Source organism: Podarcis raffonei, chromosome 9 (genome assembly GCF_027172205.1).
Source record: "Podarcis raffonei isolate rPodRaf1 chromosome 9, rPodRaf1.pri, whole genome shotgun sequence".
In the NCBI taxonomy this organism is placed as follows: domain Eukaryota; kingdom Metazoa; phylum Chordata; class Lepidosauria; order Squamata; family Lacertidae; genus Podarcis; species Podarcis raffonei.
This window is the reverse complement of record NC_070610.1, coordinates 26,836,537-26,854,757: the sequence shown is the minus strand read 5'-3', so window position 1 is coordinate 26,854,757 and position 18,221 is coordinate 26,836,537.

Here is an 18,221-nt window from a genome sequence, read left to right as displayed (position 1 = left end):
CCCTCTTTCTCCTGAAAGATTCCTTGTACTCACAGAGGTAAGGAGAGAAAGTTTTATTATTCTTAGCCCCTTTTACCTGCATAAGCAGCGGGAGAGCAGGATAAGAACTGTGGCATAGCATAGTGGGTCTTAATCCTTTGTCCATACCATCTTCTGAATAAGAATCACTCCATGCCTTCTATTTTCTGTGGGAGCTTTCCTCCCATTGACAGCAGTTGGCATTGGATGGGTCTGATTCCAGTCAGAACCACATTTGCAGTGGAAGGAAAGCCTCTCCGGTGTTGAAATGAGGACAGTATATTTCCCTGATATTGTCCAAGTGGCCAACAATTTGGGACGAGGGGCCCCTGAAAAAAGAAGAACAAAACACCCTAGCAAATTCTCGTATGAGAAACTTCAGTTCACTAAATACTGAACAAAACTATGTTGTTAGTTAAGACTCAGGGATGAAGGAAGCTAAGAAATAGCTAAAAGAGGAAGATATGATTCCATTGATTGATTCCATCGACAATTATATTAAAATATGTTTTGCCAGATCACCATAGTGAGGCAGCTTCCTCAGGTGGCATCTAGTGTGGGGCAGGGAGTAGACAGAGCTCTGTGTGTCATACGTCGCCTGCCCTGCATCCCCTAACATACTGCTGCCCTCAGGAGTAGTGGAGGCAGCCGCCCCATTGCCTATGTTGAAATAACTTGCTTGGGTACGTGGAATTTTGTACATCTTGCCTGTCGCCTCAGGCAGCAAAATGTCTTGAGCCAGCCCTGCTGTGATTCTCTCTGTCTCTCTGGGTTTCGGAAGGACGTTGCTTCTGAACTTGGCTGTTAATTACATGTATTGATCATGGATAATAATCACTGGCAGATCACGATTCTCCCTGTCTAATCCCCTTTTTTAAAGACATCGAAACCCATAACCATCTTGTGGCAGTGAATCTCATAATTAATTGCATGCTATCTGAAGTATTTTCTTTTCTCTGTCCTGAATATGCTGCCAATCAGTTCCATTGAGTGCTGCCAGATTATTAATCAGAATACTCATACCAGAATCCTTTTTTTTTTAAGCACTCATACGTGTTTGGGGTTTTTTGTGAAAAATCCCAACTGCTTTCTCCTGCACCATCTCCTCGTCCTCTTTCATAGATAGCAGCTCTAGATGGCAATTCAGCTTTTGTAGAGGTATTTTGGACGAAAGCAGTTGCCACTCGCTGCAGAATGTCTCACCACAGGCCAAAGTGACCTCCTCAGGGACATCTTCTGTCCCTCAGACCAAACTTGATTCAACAGAATGCATCTTCTCCTCTTCCCTTGATGTTTGGCAGAGCCCTCAGCCTCTTCAAGACCACTTTGAAGCTCCGCTGCAAGAGGACAGTGGCCCACTGCTTAAAGGTAAAGGTACCCCTGCCCGTTCAGGCCAGTCTTGCCAGACTCTAGGGTTGTGCGCTCATCTCACTCTATAGGCTGGGAGCCAGCGCTGCCCGCAGACACTTTCCGGGTCACGTGGCCAGCGTGACAAGCTGCATCTGGTGAGCCAGCGCAGCACACGGAACGCCGTTTACCTTCCCGCTGGTAAGCGGTCCCTATTTATCTACTTGCACCCGGGGGTGCTTTCGAACTGCTAGGTTGGCAGGCGCTGGGACCGAATGACGGGAGTGCACCCCGCCGTGGGGATTCGAACCACCGACCATGCGATCGGCAGGTCCTAGGCGCTGAGGTTTTACCCACAGCGCCACCCGCATCCCACTGCTTACCTAAACAGAAAGAGGCAGGTGCCCTTTCTCCTAGAGGCGGCAGATCCATCCGGACAAGTGGGGCACTGCCCCACCAAGCTCAGTCTATCTTCAGCTGGTCCCCACCTGCATCTTCTCTCATTACCTCCTTCCTTACAACTACAGACCGGGAGAAATTTGATTCAGTTGACATTTAAAAGCGAACCTACCTAAATGGCATTTTCCAAAACAGTACAAAAACCAAAATACAGCCACTCTTCACAATTTGCACTTCTCCAAATTTTGCAATGCAGTTCACCAGCCAAGGGATGTGTACCAAAAATGCATTTACTAGGGTAAAGGGGGCATTAAAAACACATATGTTGGTGAAAATGTCGTACAAAAATGCATGGTATTAGTGGAAATCGCTTTGTTTTGAATATCAGCCAATAAACAAGCCTGGACACAAGGATCCAGTGAAAGGGGTTGTGTGTGTTTTAAGGGTAAAACCATTATTATCTAGAGGGGATGATAAAATTGTGTACCCCCTTCCCTCAACTTCGGAAGCAACCAAACTAAGCTGCTCTTAGCGGACTCCCAGCAAATATTTCCAGCTGATGCTCTTCCTCACAAATCAAATCCCATGAAGAGATTCTTGGTTTCATTCCCATTCCCCCCCTGTTTTAGATGGCAACAACTTGTCCTGACCAGATTGCTCAAATTGGGGCAAAGTATCCATGTGGTCCTCATTCTTCTTCTCTACAGAGCTTATTGCTGGTGATCTCTCGAAGCCTTGTTTACAGTCATCACATTACTTGTCTTGCGTTCCAGGCGAACTGGAAGATAAGCTGGATGAAACTAGTCAGACATGTTGTCGAAATCAAAACCAAGGCAGCAGTCGGGCTTCATTCTGGCTATGCAGTTGCAGCACAGATATGTAGGGTTCCCTCAGCTGCAGATCTACCTGCGCCACAGCTATTGCAGACCTGTTCTGCAGTTCAGTGGCAGAGCTTGTGCTCTGCATGTGGAAAGATCCAGGTTTGATCCCCATCATCTCCTTTGTCCACCCCACCCCCAATTTTTATTGATTTTCATACAATTTAATAAATTCAATTCAGTTTCAATACAGTATTCCCTTAGCATTTTGATTTACCATCCTTACCTCCATGATGTTTATGTTCAAACCCTTTATCCACTGCCTTAAATGTAATACTTATTGCTGTAACAGTACATTCCTTTATCATTCTCATTCCTTTGCTTATATTTCCAGTCCTGCCTGCGATTTCATTTGTCTATACTATTATCTCAGCTTGTCTGAAAAGGATCTCCACTCTTCCACAAATATTTTGGCTTTTTGGTCTCTTATTATTTTGCCATCATTTTCACCATCTCCATGTACAGTGGTACCTCGGGTTACATACGCTTCAGGTTACATACGCTTCAGGTTACAGACTCTGCTAACCCAGAAATAGTACCTCGGGTTAAGAACTTTGCTTCAGGATGAGAACAGAAATCATGCTCCGGCGGCGCGGCGGCAGCAGGAGGCCCCATTAGCTAAAGTGGTGCTTCAGGTTAAGAACAGTTTCAGGTTAAGAACAGACCTCCAGAATGAATTAAGTACTTAACCCAAGGTGCCACTGTATAGTCCAATAGTTTTAAAACCCACTCCTCATAGGAACTTTTCCTTTCCATTTCTGCACATGCAAAATTCTGCCTGTGGTGGTAGCAGACAATTTATCCAACTTTTTCAGGACCTCTGTACCTATTCCCCAAAGAAATGCTTCCGGCTTTTGGGGGATGACTATTTTAAACAGGCTCATACACACACACACACATTACCTTTGCTTTCCCCCAGAATGACCCTCACAAAGCTACTTAAAAGAATTGGCTGCACCATTGCATCTCTGGGCCTTAAAGAGGGGTAATTTTATTTAAATGGGTTAGGAGAGAGGCTTGATAAGAGGGTGCTGCCTGGCAGTTCAGCTGCTCAGAACGAAACTGGGTTGCCAACACAAATAACAGTAGTGAAATGGACATCCTTTACCATCTGTCAGCTGTTCAACCTATGGGGAGTGAATCATTGTCTACGTCCGATATTTTTAGAGCAGCCATCACTGTTGTTAGTGTGCAGATGTCTCCGTCTCAAAGTTGTTTTCACTTCCCGGTAGGTAGCACATCCCCATGTTCACCATCTCGGCGTTTACAGTGATGGGATGAGTCTTTGTTTAGTGTCGAAGCATTCTGTTAATCCCAGTGCAGAGGCACAGCAGAAGTACCCCTCAGAGGAGCTTGCCCATTGCAACTCTGCATGAATATGTGCTAGTAAAGGTAAAAGGACCCCTGACCATTAGGTCCAGTCGTGACCGACTCTGGGGTTGCGGCGCTCATCTCGCTTTATTGGCCGAGGGAGCCGGCGTAGAGCTTCCGGGTCATGTGGCCCGCATGACTAAGCCGCTTCTGGCAAACCAGAGCAGTGCATGGAAACGCCGTTTACCTTCCCGCCAGAGTGGTACCTATTTATCTACTTGTACTTTGACGTGCTTTCGAACTGCTAGGTTGGCAGGAGCAGGGACCGAACAATGAGAGCTCACCCCGTTGCGGGGATTCGAACTGCTGACCTTCTGATTGGCAAATCCTAGGCTCTGTGGTTTCACCCACAGCGCCACCTGCGTCCCTTCCAAATATGTGCTACCCTGCTTCTAATCAGGCTGTGTGTCAAATATGGTGATTCGCACAGAACCATAGGCAAAGGCAGTGGTGATATCAGGGCCACACTTCGGAACTGAACTCCAGGACTCTGCTTAGCAGAATGAGAAGGAGGTGGGGCCCAGTAGAGCAAGGTTGGCTGATAACACTTTGAAGTGTAAGACTATTAAATCCAGAGTCTAAAATTACATAACTGCATCAGTGGGTGAATAAACAAACATAACTGTGAAGGCTGTGAACAGGAACAAGCAGATTTCCCCCTCCCAGCTGAGTATTGGGTTCTGTTGCTCTTCCACCACCTCTGATCCTATACAGTGGTACCTTGGTTTACGAACTTAATGCATTCCGGAAGTCCATTCTTAAACCAAGGCATTCTTATACCAAGGTGTGCTTTCCCATAGCAGCGGGGGACTCAATTTACAAATGGAACACACTCAACAGGAAGCGGAACATGTTCTTATTCCAAGGCAAAGTTCACAAACTAAAACACCTACTTCCGGGTTTGCATCATTCTTAATCCAAGTTGTTCATAAACAAAGCTGTTCATAAACCAAGGTACCACTGTACATGGAAAGGCTGTGGATCAAATCCTGATTGTCTTTTTATATATATATATACACAGACAGTCATGCTTCTGTCCATAGCTGTCAACTTACAGATTTGAAAAGAAGGGACGCTGGGGTAAGGGAGTTTCCCGCCAAATAAGGGACGGTTGACAGCTATGCTCCTGTCTGCTTTGTTTGTTTGCTTGTTCTTTGAGTGCCTTGCATGTTTATGTGGTCAAATGTTTGCTCAGTGCTCAATTTCATTCTTTACGGATTTAAAAACTGTTCAAAGGAAAGAAGGTTTGGCATTGTGGTCGACACAGGCCAATCTTAACTGTGCACAGCCCAGCTCTAGAGCATCAATACGTCCTTCTTTACAGAGAGCAGTTCTCTGACTGAAGAGATATCCAGTCTACATGCATTTCAAAGATTAAAATAAACTCCGAAGGAGGGAGAACAGGGGCCTTGAAGTTCGCACGTGGGCAGCAGACTGAGGAGGCACACAAATCACCCGATCACAGTCTTCCCAGCGAGATGTTCTGCATTTTGATTTAGATTATAATAATTATTTCTATATTTGCATCCGTACGTACGAATTGGCATATTCAAATAACATGCAAATTGGTCCTCTTTCATCTTCTTTTTCATGGATGCCCTTCATCTTTTTTGGCGATGCAGAAGTGGCCAGCCTCGTGAAACAAAAGACTTCACGAGAAACGGCCCTGCCTCTTCTGTGCTTTCTTTTTCGTGAGCTCGGCTGCACATCCATGTGGCATTCAGACTGGCTCCGGTTCAGCCCAACAGAGGGTGAGCATCATAAAGGCTTGCCTGGGGGCCAATATCATGCCATGTGTGTTCAGTAAACAATCAGCAGAAATGTGAGCAAGTGCTGGGTGGGTGGCGAGGCTGGCTTTGGAACTGTGCAAAAAAATAAAATTAAAAATGTCGCCACCTGCCCGCCATCTTGCCACTTGTTTAGTAAATAGACAGGGCTTGACAAATTGCCCCAGGCAATTGCACCCATACAGAAAGGCAGGGTAAAAAGTCACTTTAAAAGAGTTATTAAAATTAAAATAAAATTGAATGTAGGCAGAGGAGTTGTGAAGACAAACTACAGTGGTACCTCTGGTTATGTACTTAATTTGTTCTGGAGGTCCGTTCTTAACCTGAAACTGTTCTTACCCTGAAGCACCACTTTAGCTAATGGGGCCTCCCACTGCTGCTGCGCCGCCAGAGCACAATTTCTGTTCTCATCCTGAAGCAAAGTTCTTAACCCGACGTACTATTTCTGGGTTAGCGGAGTCTGTAACCTGAAGTGTATGTAACCTGAAGCGTATGTAACCCGAGGTACCACTCTAAAAGGTTTCATTCTGTCATTACACTGATTTCCACTGATCTCTTAAGCATTAAAAAGTGGTGTATTGGGAAAAGCTTTCTGTGTGAAGGTTTGTCTGGCGCCTCCATTATACACCTTTAGGCACCAGGCAAAAACGTTCCTCTTTAACCAGGCCTTTGGCTGATTGACATCCAATTCCCTTTCAAAATGTGTTGGGGTGGAGTTATTGGGTTGTTTTGTTTTTATTATGTATTTTGTATTGTGTTTTTATCCTGTGAACCACCCTGAGACCTGTGGGTATAAGGCATTATACAAATTTCAATAATAATAACAATAATAACAAATGTTTTCGATGATCATTAAGTTATTTACAAGTAGTAACCTATCATCATCATAATACTGATGATGAAGAATATTACCTATATAGCACAGCAGACTGTTCGGCACCTTATACAGCATTATCTCAGTGATCCTTGGAGCAGCTTTGCAGGATCTGACCCCCTGTTCTAGCACCCTCTCTCACACACAGTGCCTCACTTGTACAGTGGTACCTCGGGTTACATATGCTTCAGGTTACAGACTCCGCTAACCCAGAAATAGTGCTTCAGGTTAAGAACTTTGCTTCAGGATAAGAACAGAAATCAGGCTTCGGTGGTGCGGCGGCAGCAGGAGGCCCCATTAGCTAAAGTGGTACTTCAGGTTAAGAACAGTTTCAGGTTAAGAACGGACCTCCAGAACGAATTAAGTACTTAACCTGAGGTACCACTGTACTGAAAAACGTGTTAGCAATTATTCCCATATTACAGAAAAGGGGCTGAGTAACAACACAATGCCACAGGCAACAGGTATGTTTATGGCAGAAACAAAATTTGAACTATAGGCTTTTCTGCTAGCACAGTCTCTTAGCAGCCACACCAGTTCTTTAAACGCCTTAAAACAAACTGATATGCTTGATCTCTTCTGGGGTCAGCAAAATAGCAAGCCAGTGGCTGGCAGCTGCACCTGAGGAGCTGAGGAAGCCCTGCTAAGGAGTTCTCAAGTGTAAAATACCAACCAGCAAAATGCTTGTGGCTTCAGGTTATTTAAAATAGCAGAAACATGAAACAGAAATATGGAGTTGCAGTCATCTTTATTAGCTAACTTCTTGATGTTTAACCTTTCAACCAGAGGCCCACGCGGTGGGCCAAATCAGTTTGAACCACTTCTGTGTCCCAGGCTGCAGGTGCAATGATTCACTTGTCCTCAAAGCTGTTATTGCTCTCGAGGGCATAGCTGGAGTGGGTTCCTCCTGCACTATTTTCATGTTAAAGCTGGTCTGCCTTTGAAAACATGCTTTCTGTTATGTACTGAAGTTCTCACCCTGGGCCAGCAGGGGGATACTGTAGATAGTTCAGGTCCACATATGCAAATAAGGGATCGAAAGTGACGTTCAGTGATTGGATAGTTACAGAAAGTTGTTACTGTTGCTTTGTAGTTGATCTCTATATAAGCAGGTTGGCTGAACCCTTCAGTTCAGTTCTGTTCTGGCCTGTGAATAAACAAGAGCTGTTTGAAGAATCGCTGTGTCGTCTGATATGTTCACCCACAACTTAACACTTTCCTAATTCCTCTTGATTTCACTCTGAAACCATGTGACCAGAGCCGTCTTTTCTATTGGGCTTACTGGCGCGTTGCGCCAGGGCGCTGGCCTCTCAGGGGCGCCCCAGCGAGTGGGGGAGCTGCGAGGCTTTGCCAGCGGTTTCCCCTTTCCCTGCATGCCCACCAGCTGTGCCCCGTCAACCATATGGCTGGCGGACATGCAGCTTGCCTCCCAAGTACAGGTTGGTTTCTAAAATGGAAAAAACGGAGAGTAGAACCTCCCAAACTTTTACAGTTCTCTTAGATGCTCTCCAGTATAGATTAGAACTGTCCACTGACGAAAGATTTTTGTGCTTGATTAACCTTCCCTTTAACCAATTAATTAGACAATGGGCCTTAAATAAATGTGGATCTTACAAAAGTCTCAATCCTCTGTGAGGTATTGACAGATGTGCGAGAGAACGTCCAAGTTAATGGGGAGAAACTGCCACTCCTCGTTAGGAAGGAAAGCCAGCTTCAAAATATATATTTTAACAAGCATTACTTTAGAGTACAATAAGCCAAACAACTTACAAATGTTGTCTGGATGTAGACTCCTAGGTAAACTTACTGGAGCTTATAGAGGTTGAGGTGTAAGGCTGGGGTCTTAGAGGTGCGACCCTGATCCCTTTCACATGTTTTTACACATAATTAATATTTTGCAAATGCAAATGCCCTGTTCTCTTGTTCTTGAAATCAGTGGAACAAATTAGTTTTGATTAACCTAAGTCCAATTGATTTCAACACAGCCATGATTAACTATCTCTGGATTAGAGCCAAACCATTTATTTCTTAAGATTTACCTTCAGCTAGCATTTATAGGACAATAATGTGTGCCTTCCTCTATTAAAAATAGCACACCTTAGTTTTGCCAATTGGAGTTCTGCCACGTTTTAACCATATCCCATCCACATGATTTATAGGTTGAGGTGTTTCTCACACGTGCATATAAAATAAAATAACAACTTCCCGATGGTCTTAAGTGAGTTACAAACAAGCTGAGGAAGTTTAGAATGTATTTTAAACACTATTCATCAAGTTTCCTTCTCACCCATTGCTGTAGCCTGAGCATGGATTTATTGTATACTGTCTTTCCATCCATCCCCAAAGCATTTTTTTGGCAGAAATTTTCTGGTTATTCAGGATTAGATGCCTTGCTGGCATTTTTTTTTTAAATGAAAGGTTCAGCTCTCTCTCAAAAAAAGAGCACCCCATTACTCTATTTTGGAAGTGAAACACATATGCCCCAGTTCAGAGATATAGGCAGTAGCTGCAACAAGGGCTAGTAGCTAAAGTGGTGCTTCAGGTTAAGAACAGTTTCAGGTTAAGTATGGACCTCTGGAATGAATTAAGTTCTTAACCCGAGGTACCACTGTATATCAAAACTCCTATCTACATTGTAATGAAGAGCTAATGCAAAGTTCACTGGGCTTTCTCTAAATATCTATGTTGGACAAATTCTACCTGGACTTATGAAAAAGATGGCGGAAACATTATGAAGGTTCAAATGAACAGAGTGGTTGCAAGTTTTTAGTTTTACTTTCAATGCAGACCCATGCTATTGACAAGGGAAATCAGGGTTCTTGGAATGAATGTTAAAAGAGCCCTTATTACAGGCAAAGCAAAGAAGCTCAAGAGAATGGCAAAGGGTTATTTCTACTGCATTTGTATCATGTATCCTGCTTTACATGAGCATCTGCCTCTTGTGTCCTTTAAGAGAAGAACTGCTCTCAGGAGAAATACCGGTCTTTTGATTTTTGTCACAAGCTCCAACGGAAACCATCCTCTATCTCTTTAGGAGACCCTTCCCCTGGGCATTCATATCAGTTGAGGTAATCATTTCCAAATACAGCAAAGAGCATAAATCAAACCATAGATTAAAGGGGAGGAGAGAGTTGTGGATTCAGTATCTCCAATGCAGAAAATTCAGTTCAGACTTCCTGTAAGATTATGAACTATCTCAAAGGATCAGATGTTATAGTAATCAATACAGGCCGATTCTCTTTCCAGGCTTCCTGTGCTGCTTATCTGCTTTTCAAGTAGCAGTAACAAGTATAACTCAGTAGCTCAAGATTACAGGGCAATGAGCCACAGAAGCAAAACAGCACTGTGGAGAAGTGGCAGAAGATGTTATTAGGAAGGGAAAGGCTCGATACTGCTAACTGTAAAGTCCTAGCCCTAGACCCTTGCTAAATGCAAGACACGGATGGGGAACCTAGATATTGTTGGACTACAACTCCCATCATCCCTGACCATTGGCCATGCAAGCTGGGCTGATGGAGGTTGGAGACCAGCAACATCTGGAAGGCCACAGGTGGGAATTGATGAATCTGTCCATTTTGGTTTCTCTGTTTCTCATTTTTCCAGTTGTAAGTTCCGTTCTCTACATTTTCACGTCAATTTGTGATTCTGTTTGTTTACTTGAAAATCCACATGAAATATCACCAGGATTTTAGGGCAAACTTCTAATATACACATTTATGTTTACAATTTCCCCTAATATACACATTTTTTCCCCAAATCAGTTTTCTATACAGTGGTACCTTGGGTTAAGTACTTAATTCATTTCGGAGGTCCGTTCTTAACCTGAAACTGTTCTTAACCTGAAGCACCACTTTAGCTAATGGGGCCTCCTGCTGCCACCGCGCCGCAGGAGCACGATTTCTGTTCTCATCCTGAAGCAAAGTTCTTAACCTGAAGCACTATTTCTGGGTTAGCGGAGTCTGTAACCTGAAGCGTATGTAACCTGAAGCGTATGTAACCTGAGGTACCACTGTAATTATTTTGGTATGTTATTTTGACTAAAGTGGGCATTCACCTGCACACTTTGCCATAGTATATGCATTTTTGTACACGTCATTTGCCGGCAGTGGGGTGGGGAACTAAGCTAAACAAGCAGAAACAAAACAAACTGGCAGGAGCACTCAGCTGCCTCTGCTGGTGCATTTGCACCACACCAACCGGTAGTGGATCGTATGCTACTGCTTTCTGGGGAGGGTCATGAAGGAAGCCCGCTGCAGTCGCACCATCCCAGCCCTCACCTGCAACCCAGCGGAGGAGGGGGAGGCAACGCTGCTGTTGTCTTTCCTCCTCTCCGCCCCCGGGTCAGGCCTGACCTGGGAGTGGAGCCATGCCTAGTTGGTGGAGTAGGGCCATAACAAAGGAAGCTGCCTCCATAGCTCCCTTCTGGGCCAGAGACAGGCCCTGAAGGCACGGCCTTCCTTCCAGTGTGGTGTAGTGGTTAAGAGCGGTGGACTCGTAATCTGGTGAACCGGTTTCACTTCCCCGCTCCTCCACATGCAGCAGCTGGGTGACCTTGGGCTAGTCACACTTCTCTGAAGTCTCTCAGCCTCACTCACCTCACAGAGTGTTTATTGTGGGGGAGGAAGGGAAAGGAGATTCTTAGCCGCTTTGAGACTCCTTAAGGGGAGTGAAAGGCAGGATATCAAGTCCAAACTCTCTCTCTCTCTTTCCTGTGGCTCCAGCCTTGACGAGGGAGCCTGTTGTGGGGGTGCCTGGTTGCGTCCCCTCAAAAAATGTGCCCAGGGCCACGCCGCCCAGCCCTCCTACACTATGCCCTATTTCTTCCCAGTTACCAACAGCAACAACTCAACAGTCAGGAGATCAGGTGAGCAGGGCCACCCTATCATGCCATCCGCTACTGCACATAACCCCGTTTATCTTAGAGATTGCCTTGTATGTCTCTGGAACCCCCAATGTTGCCAGGGCAAAGTAAAGGCCCAATCCATTAATTTATCTGCCACTGTTGGGGACCCTCCATCCATCCTGCACAGGAATGGAGATCACATGACAGCTGGATGTTATGGCGAACCTGAGCAGTCTTATTGGGGATTATCTGTACAGTGCAAGCACACATTCAGCCTGCGGAGATGGTGGAGTCTGAATGGGGGCCACTTCACTCCATTTCACAATGGTGGTTAAGTTTCAATCACTTGTTTGACTAAGAGCGTCACAGGATTAGCATCTAAAAATACATTAGATATAAAGCAGACTCTGTTATCTTAAATATACATCCTTTCCTGTTCTTTCTGTAAACTCAGGTCACACAATCTAGACACAAAACGGACTTCTTTCATTGCGGCTCTTCTGCTTAGCTTAAAGAAAAATACCCTCGATATTATATAGCTCCTCAAAGTATCACCAAATAAACTGAACAAATCCATAGATTCCTACATATACCCTGAGTCTAGTAATGTGTTTGATACAGTGTAGTTGTCATTTTCATATAAATATTTAAAGCTGGAAACTTTTCACGTCGCTTCATTTTACATTAAAACATTGTTTCAGTGGATTGTTCCCAGGACAAAACCAATCCTTTTTTCACCCGTAGAAAAGAAATATCAAAACATCCTACATAAAGTCTTACATAATCAACTGTGTAATCGCCGCAGCTATTTCGTTTTTTCTCAAATAGCTAACAATTCCATAACGAAGCTTAATCTGGTTCAATGCCCACTGCCATATAGGACTTTGCCACTGTTGTTACGTTGACAGTTTATTGCTTGCTGGTGTCTGCATCACTAACAGCATAGCTATACCACAAAGTTGTTTAATGGACATTATATGGGAAAGGGCAGTAGGGCAGTGGTAGAGCATCTGCTTTACATGCAGAAGTCCCAGATTCAATCCCCCAAATCTCCAGGTTGGACTAGGAGAGACTGCTATCAAAAACCCCGGAGAGCCACTGTCATAAACAGTATTGATTGGAAAATGAACGAGGTCCCAACTAAAGAAGAATGCCAACTTAAACTGATAGAATATGCACAGCTTGCAGACTTAACATATACAGTGGTACCTCGGGTTAAGTACTTAATTCATTCCGGAGGTCCGTTCTTAACCTGAAACTGTTCTTAACCTGAGGTACCACTTTAGCTAATGGGGCCTCCCGCTGCCACTGCGCGATTTCTGTTCTCATCCTGAAGCAAAGTTCTTAACCTGAGGTACTATTTCTGGGTTAGCGGTGTCTGTAACCTGAAGTGTCTGTAACCTGAAGCATCTGTAACCCGAGGTACCACTGTAGAATAAAAGAACAAGAAAAACATTTGTTTAAAGAAGATTGGAAAATGTTTATTGAATATATGGGGGGAAATTGTGTACACTTGAAAACATTGGCAGCATTAAGATAAATTCAACAGTGATGTTTTACTGTGGTTTTATATTTTTTTGGAAACTGACCAGAGTGGCTGGGGCAACCTAGTCAGATTGGCGGCAAACAAAACAAACAAACAAACAAAAATTTATTTATTTACTTACTTTGCTAGATGAGCCTCTAGTCTGATCCATTAGGTTAATTATATTCTTATGATCTGGACTGGGATCCTGGTGGGAGACCCAAAGATTAAAAACCCCAAACCCCAAACCTCTCTGCCAGAGTTTATTTATTTTTATTTTTATTATTTATTTATTTATTTTTAAAAAAACACCAATTTTCGCAACCGCTAAATGATGCAGCAACCTTGCAGCAGCTAAACAGGGTCTGGTCATCTGCCTGGATTTGTGGCTACCTGAAACCTCAATGTGTGTCACTTTGCATCCCATGAAAGAAAGGCAAGATTCATTGTAATAATATGTCCTATATTTCTTTATTCTTTATTTCTTCACTATATTAGATTCAGGTGCAAACATCAAACATGCAATAAAACACAAAGGAAAGATAAAGAAAAATAAAGCTTCATTCACTGAAGCTGTAATGATGGTTATAAATATTTGTAGGTAATGTAAAAAGGAAGCGATTCCTGCTGATTAAAAACCATGGACATTGGTACAAACTCTTAAATGCATCTGAGAAACAGAGAGAGATATTTTTGAATGGAGTCCAAAATTTATAAACTGCACAAGCCTCTTAATTCTTGACACTTGGAATTAAAAATTAAATAGCAAAAGTTTAAGCAAGCAATCTCTTCTTGTTTAACTAAGGCTTTGCATCTTTTTAAATTGGCTTTTCTCTCTAGCATAGTTGGAGACTCCATGTGTATTAGCTTATTTGCTTTACAGCTTGTGGCTTTAGTGGTTTAGGCCTGTATTTTAAGATCATTGCCCTTTACAGGAAAGGGAAAGGTATGGAATGCAAAAGATCAGTTTAATAGAAATAAATACCACCTAACAAAAGCCCAAATGATTTAGTGTTTGTGTGCAAAAAAGACAAGGGCCTCACAATTTCAAAATACACACCAAACCATCTCAATAGCATTTTTTTTCTTCCCCAGAGAAGGATAGATACATGGTATCAATATTGATTTGTTGTCCTTATCTATGCTGTGCCTTTATGTAGCTGTCAGCAAACACTAAGCTGCAGAAATTATACTTTTAATGTGAAGTTTCTGGTTTTAACTCGTCTCCAGCCCACAAACCACCCAATAAATTGACACAAGTCTATCCGGCAAACCAATCACAGCTGCAAGGAAGAACAGAGCAGAATTAGCAACACTTGTCAAATAAAATAAATATTTATGGTCTCCCTGCCTCAAGTCTCTTACCCACATGTTACTTGGCCCCGTGCGATGGAAATGTTTTTCTTGGAATGGATAATTTGCTAGAGGAACTGAGTGGGGTGACATATATACACACAACACATCCTTTCAACACAGTTCCCACAGTCTATACTCACAGAGGGGTCCTGTTGTGGCAATGGTTATTCATGCAGCAGGTCTAACTCTGGCTATACACGGAGGTGTCCTTGCACATGGCTGGGCAGGGCTTTTTTTCAGCTGGAACTCAGTTCCGGCACCTCTCGGGTGGGCCATTGTTGTTATTGTTGTTTAGTCGTTCAGTCGTGCCCAACTCTTCGTGACCTCATGGACCAGAGCACACCAGGCACTCCTGTCTTCCACTGCCTCCCACAGTTTGGTCAAACTTATGTTGGTAGATTCAAGAACACTGTCCAACCATCTCGTCCTCTGTCGTCCCCTTCTTCTTGTGCCCTCCATCTTTCCCAACATCAGGGTCTTTTCCAGGAAGTCTTCTCTTCTCATGAGGTGGCCAAAGTATTGGAGCCTCAGCTTCACGATCTGTCCTTCCAGTGAGCACTCAGGGCTGATTTCCTTCAGAATGGATACGTTTGATCTTCTTGCAGTCCATGGGACTCTCAAGAGTCTCCTCCAGCACCATAAGTCAAAAGCATCAATTCTTCAGCGATCAGCCTTCTTTATGGTTCAGCTCTCACTTCCATACATCACTACTGGGAAAACCATAGCTTTAACTATACGGATCTTTGTTGGCAAGGCGATGTCTCTGCTTTTTAAGATGCTGTCATTCCTGCCACTGCCATTACCGTATAAGAGAACAAGGGAGATGTTTATGGTGAGTTCCAGCACCTCTTTGTCTAGAATAGCACTGGGATGGGGAACCTGACACACTTCAGATGTTGTTGGACTCCAACTCCCATCATCATCATTATTATTATTTATTCAATTTACATACCGCCCTATACCTGGGGGTCTCAGGGCAGTTCACAGAATAAAATCAAGATATAAAACCACAAAATACATAAAAAAATGAAAACAACAACCCAACAGCTCCCCCCCAAAAAAAACACATTTTAAAAGGGCATAGGATGTAAATCGGATCAAGCAAAGACCTGGTTAAAAAGGAACTTTTTTACCTAGTGCCTAAAGGTGTATAATGAAGGCTCCAGGCGAACTTCCCTGGCGAGAGCATTCCACAGATGGGGAGCTACTGCAGAGAAGGCCCATTCTTGTGTTGCCAGCCTCCAGACCCATCAAGGAGGAGGCACATGAAAGAGGGCCTCAGAAGATGATCTCAGGGTCCGGGTAGGTTCATATGGAAAGAGGCGGCTTGGGCCGATGGGAAGTGGAGTCCATCATTACCACAGAGGAACAGGTTCCTCACACCAGCTTTAGGGCTTATTTATTTATTTATTTTATTATGTATTTATTTATTTAATTTCTATAGCCCTGGTGGGAGCATATTGCAGATATTAATACAGAGTCTGTGGTAAATCTGGCAATGGAAAATTTCTGTGGTGCCCCCTATTCCCTTGATGCCCTAAGCATGTGCTCATTTTGCTCAGCAGTTAATCTAGCCCTGCCTATCAGCATGGTGATAGTTTCATCCCTATATGTGCCCATTCGGTCACCTCAATCTATGAAACTGGTTTGGCTCTGTTACAGGCGCCAAAGAATACTTGTTCCCACTTGTAAAATATCAGAATTTTTGCATGCGGCACCTAAATGGAACTCCCTGCCTATGGACGTCAGGCAGGAGACTTTGCTGTTCTCTTTTTTGTGTGCCCCCATTAAACACCACCGTTCATTTTAACCATCTCTTGAATGCTTTTATATACTTGTTTTTGACTGTTGCTCGCCTGAGAATTTTAATGTTTTATTTTATATTTTTTGGAAACTCCTTATGGGTGGAGTGTTTTTATATATATATATCCTCAATCAGTGTATGCATTATGTGAAACAAAATATATAAATAAAATCCTATGGTGAGTAGCAGGTTAGACGAGGTGTCCTCTAAGGCCCTTTCCAACCCTATGATCCTATGTCCTTGCGCTCCTCCATTCAAGAAGGCTTGCTCAGAAAAAAATGTCACCGGAGGATTGTGCCTGATATAAATCAAGGTTTCCCTTAAGAACAACATGCCAGCGCAATCCTACAAAAATCTGTAGCCAATGATACTGCTAATTCCAAGAATAAGATTAAATGAACATTAGTTGGGCCATTTCCGGCAGAAATAACCTCACTTGACCTTGGCATTCACCTTGTGAATGATCATCCCATGTGATTATGCCCACCTGCAGAGCAATCCATATTTTCATATAAGTTCCTCTGGGATGCCAGTTTGAATAATTAGACTTGACATTTCACTGACCAGCAAAAGAGAGGTCTTTTATTTCCTAAAGGAAACCACAAGGATAGCAATATCTTTATACCAATCTGTGCACTGCCGTCAAAATCATCTAATTTGTTTTTTTTCATGCATTTGCAATGTCGTTTGGCCATCAGGCATATCCATTTTCACTAAAGGTGAAGTACAAGGGAAGCCTCAGAATTGGCGTTTGCCTTTTAATACTTATTTTTTTAAAATGTAAATAATAACATGCTGATTACGTAGATTCCTCCCCCCCCCCCATTTTTGGCCAGTATTTTATCACTTGAAACATCTATGTCTTAGATTCTAAGACGCTCTCGACTTCCGGGTTAGCGCCATCGGCTAATGGCGGATTCCCTCCGAGCTCCGGAGGGAATCGGCTCCGCAGGATTGGGTCTTGACCGCTGCGGCGACGCGGGGACCCTCAAAAATCACAGGTGGTGAAGCCTGTGAACCTGGTGACTCGGCGGGCACCATTTGCGCCCCCCGACCTGTGAAGGAGCCTTTTTAAAGGTTTCAGAACGGGGGACGGGGTGAGCGGCACGGTGCTGAGAGTCGACTGCTTCTCCTGCGGAGTGAAGCCGCATTGCCATGGTCAGAGAGCGCTGACTTCTTTTTGTGAGCAATTGGACTTTAAAGCAACAACCCGTGAGTAGTACGGAAATTGGAAAGAATTTTTATTTTATTTTTTGAATTAGGCACGATCGGGGAAGGTGCAAACAGGAAGTCCGTCTCCCCGTCTTGTAAATAATCTAAAGCAAGGACCTGCTAACTAAGGTCGAGAGAACCCTTTCTTTTTTACTTGGTAAAAGACATTAATTTCACGATTTGGCAATATAAGAAATCTTACTGGAGGATAAAGAGCTAATTTTGGGAGCTGAAGTGCCACCCCCCCGGACCCGGGAGTGCTCCGCGAGAGAGCCGCTGATGAGGTATTGAAGAGTTTGACAGCTGTCAAATTAGCTGTCAAGACGGGAAAAGAGAACTTTGTTTTTGTTGCTTCTGCTGGCTATATTTGTTACAATTTGGTTACAATTTGTTGAAAACAAAGAAGAACTGTTACAAACTAACTTGATTTTTGGATTTGAACTGGAAAGAATACTAAGTTACCAAAATCCCTCTAGAGGGGGATTTGGGACATTACAAGAATGGCTGGAGGAGGGAAAATTCAGGCTGGGTTGGACAGAGTTTTTGTTCTCTTGGGAAAGCTACAAGGCCAAATTGATGTTTTGGCTACAAATGTTGCAACTCTGAACTTAACGGTAAATAACATCACTGAATTTGATAAGGATTTGACTCAGGAAGCCCATGCAGCTGGACAAAAAGAGAAACTTGAGAGTTTTGAGAGTGTGGAGAAGGAGATATATGTTGTTCCTGAGGAAAAGGAAGGAGGAGCTGTAATTTTGCAGATGACAAAGGAGAGCCAGAGGCCTGACATGATGGCTACAAAGGAAA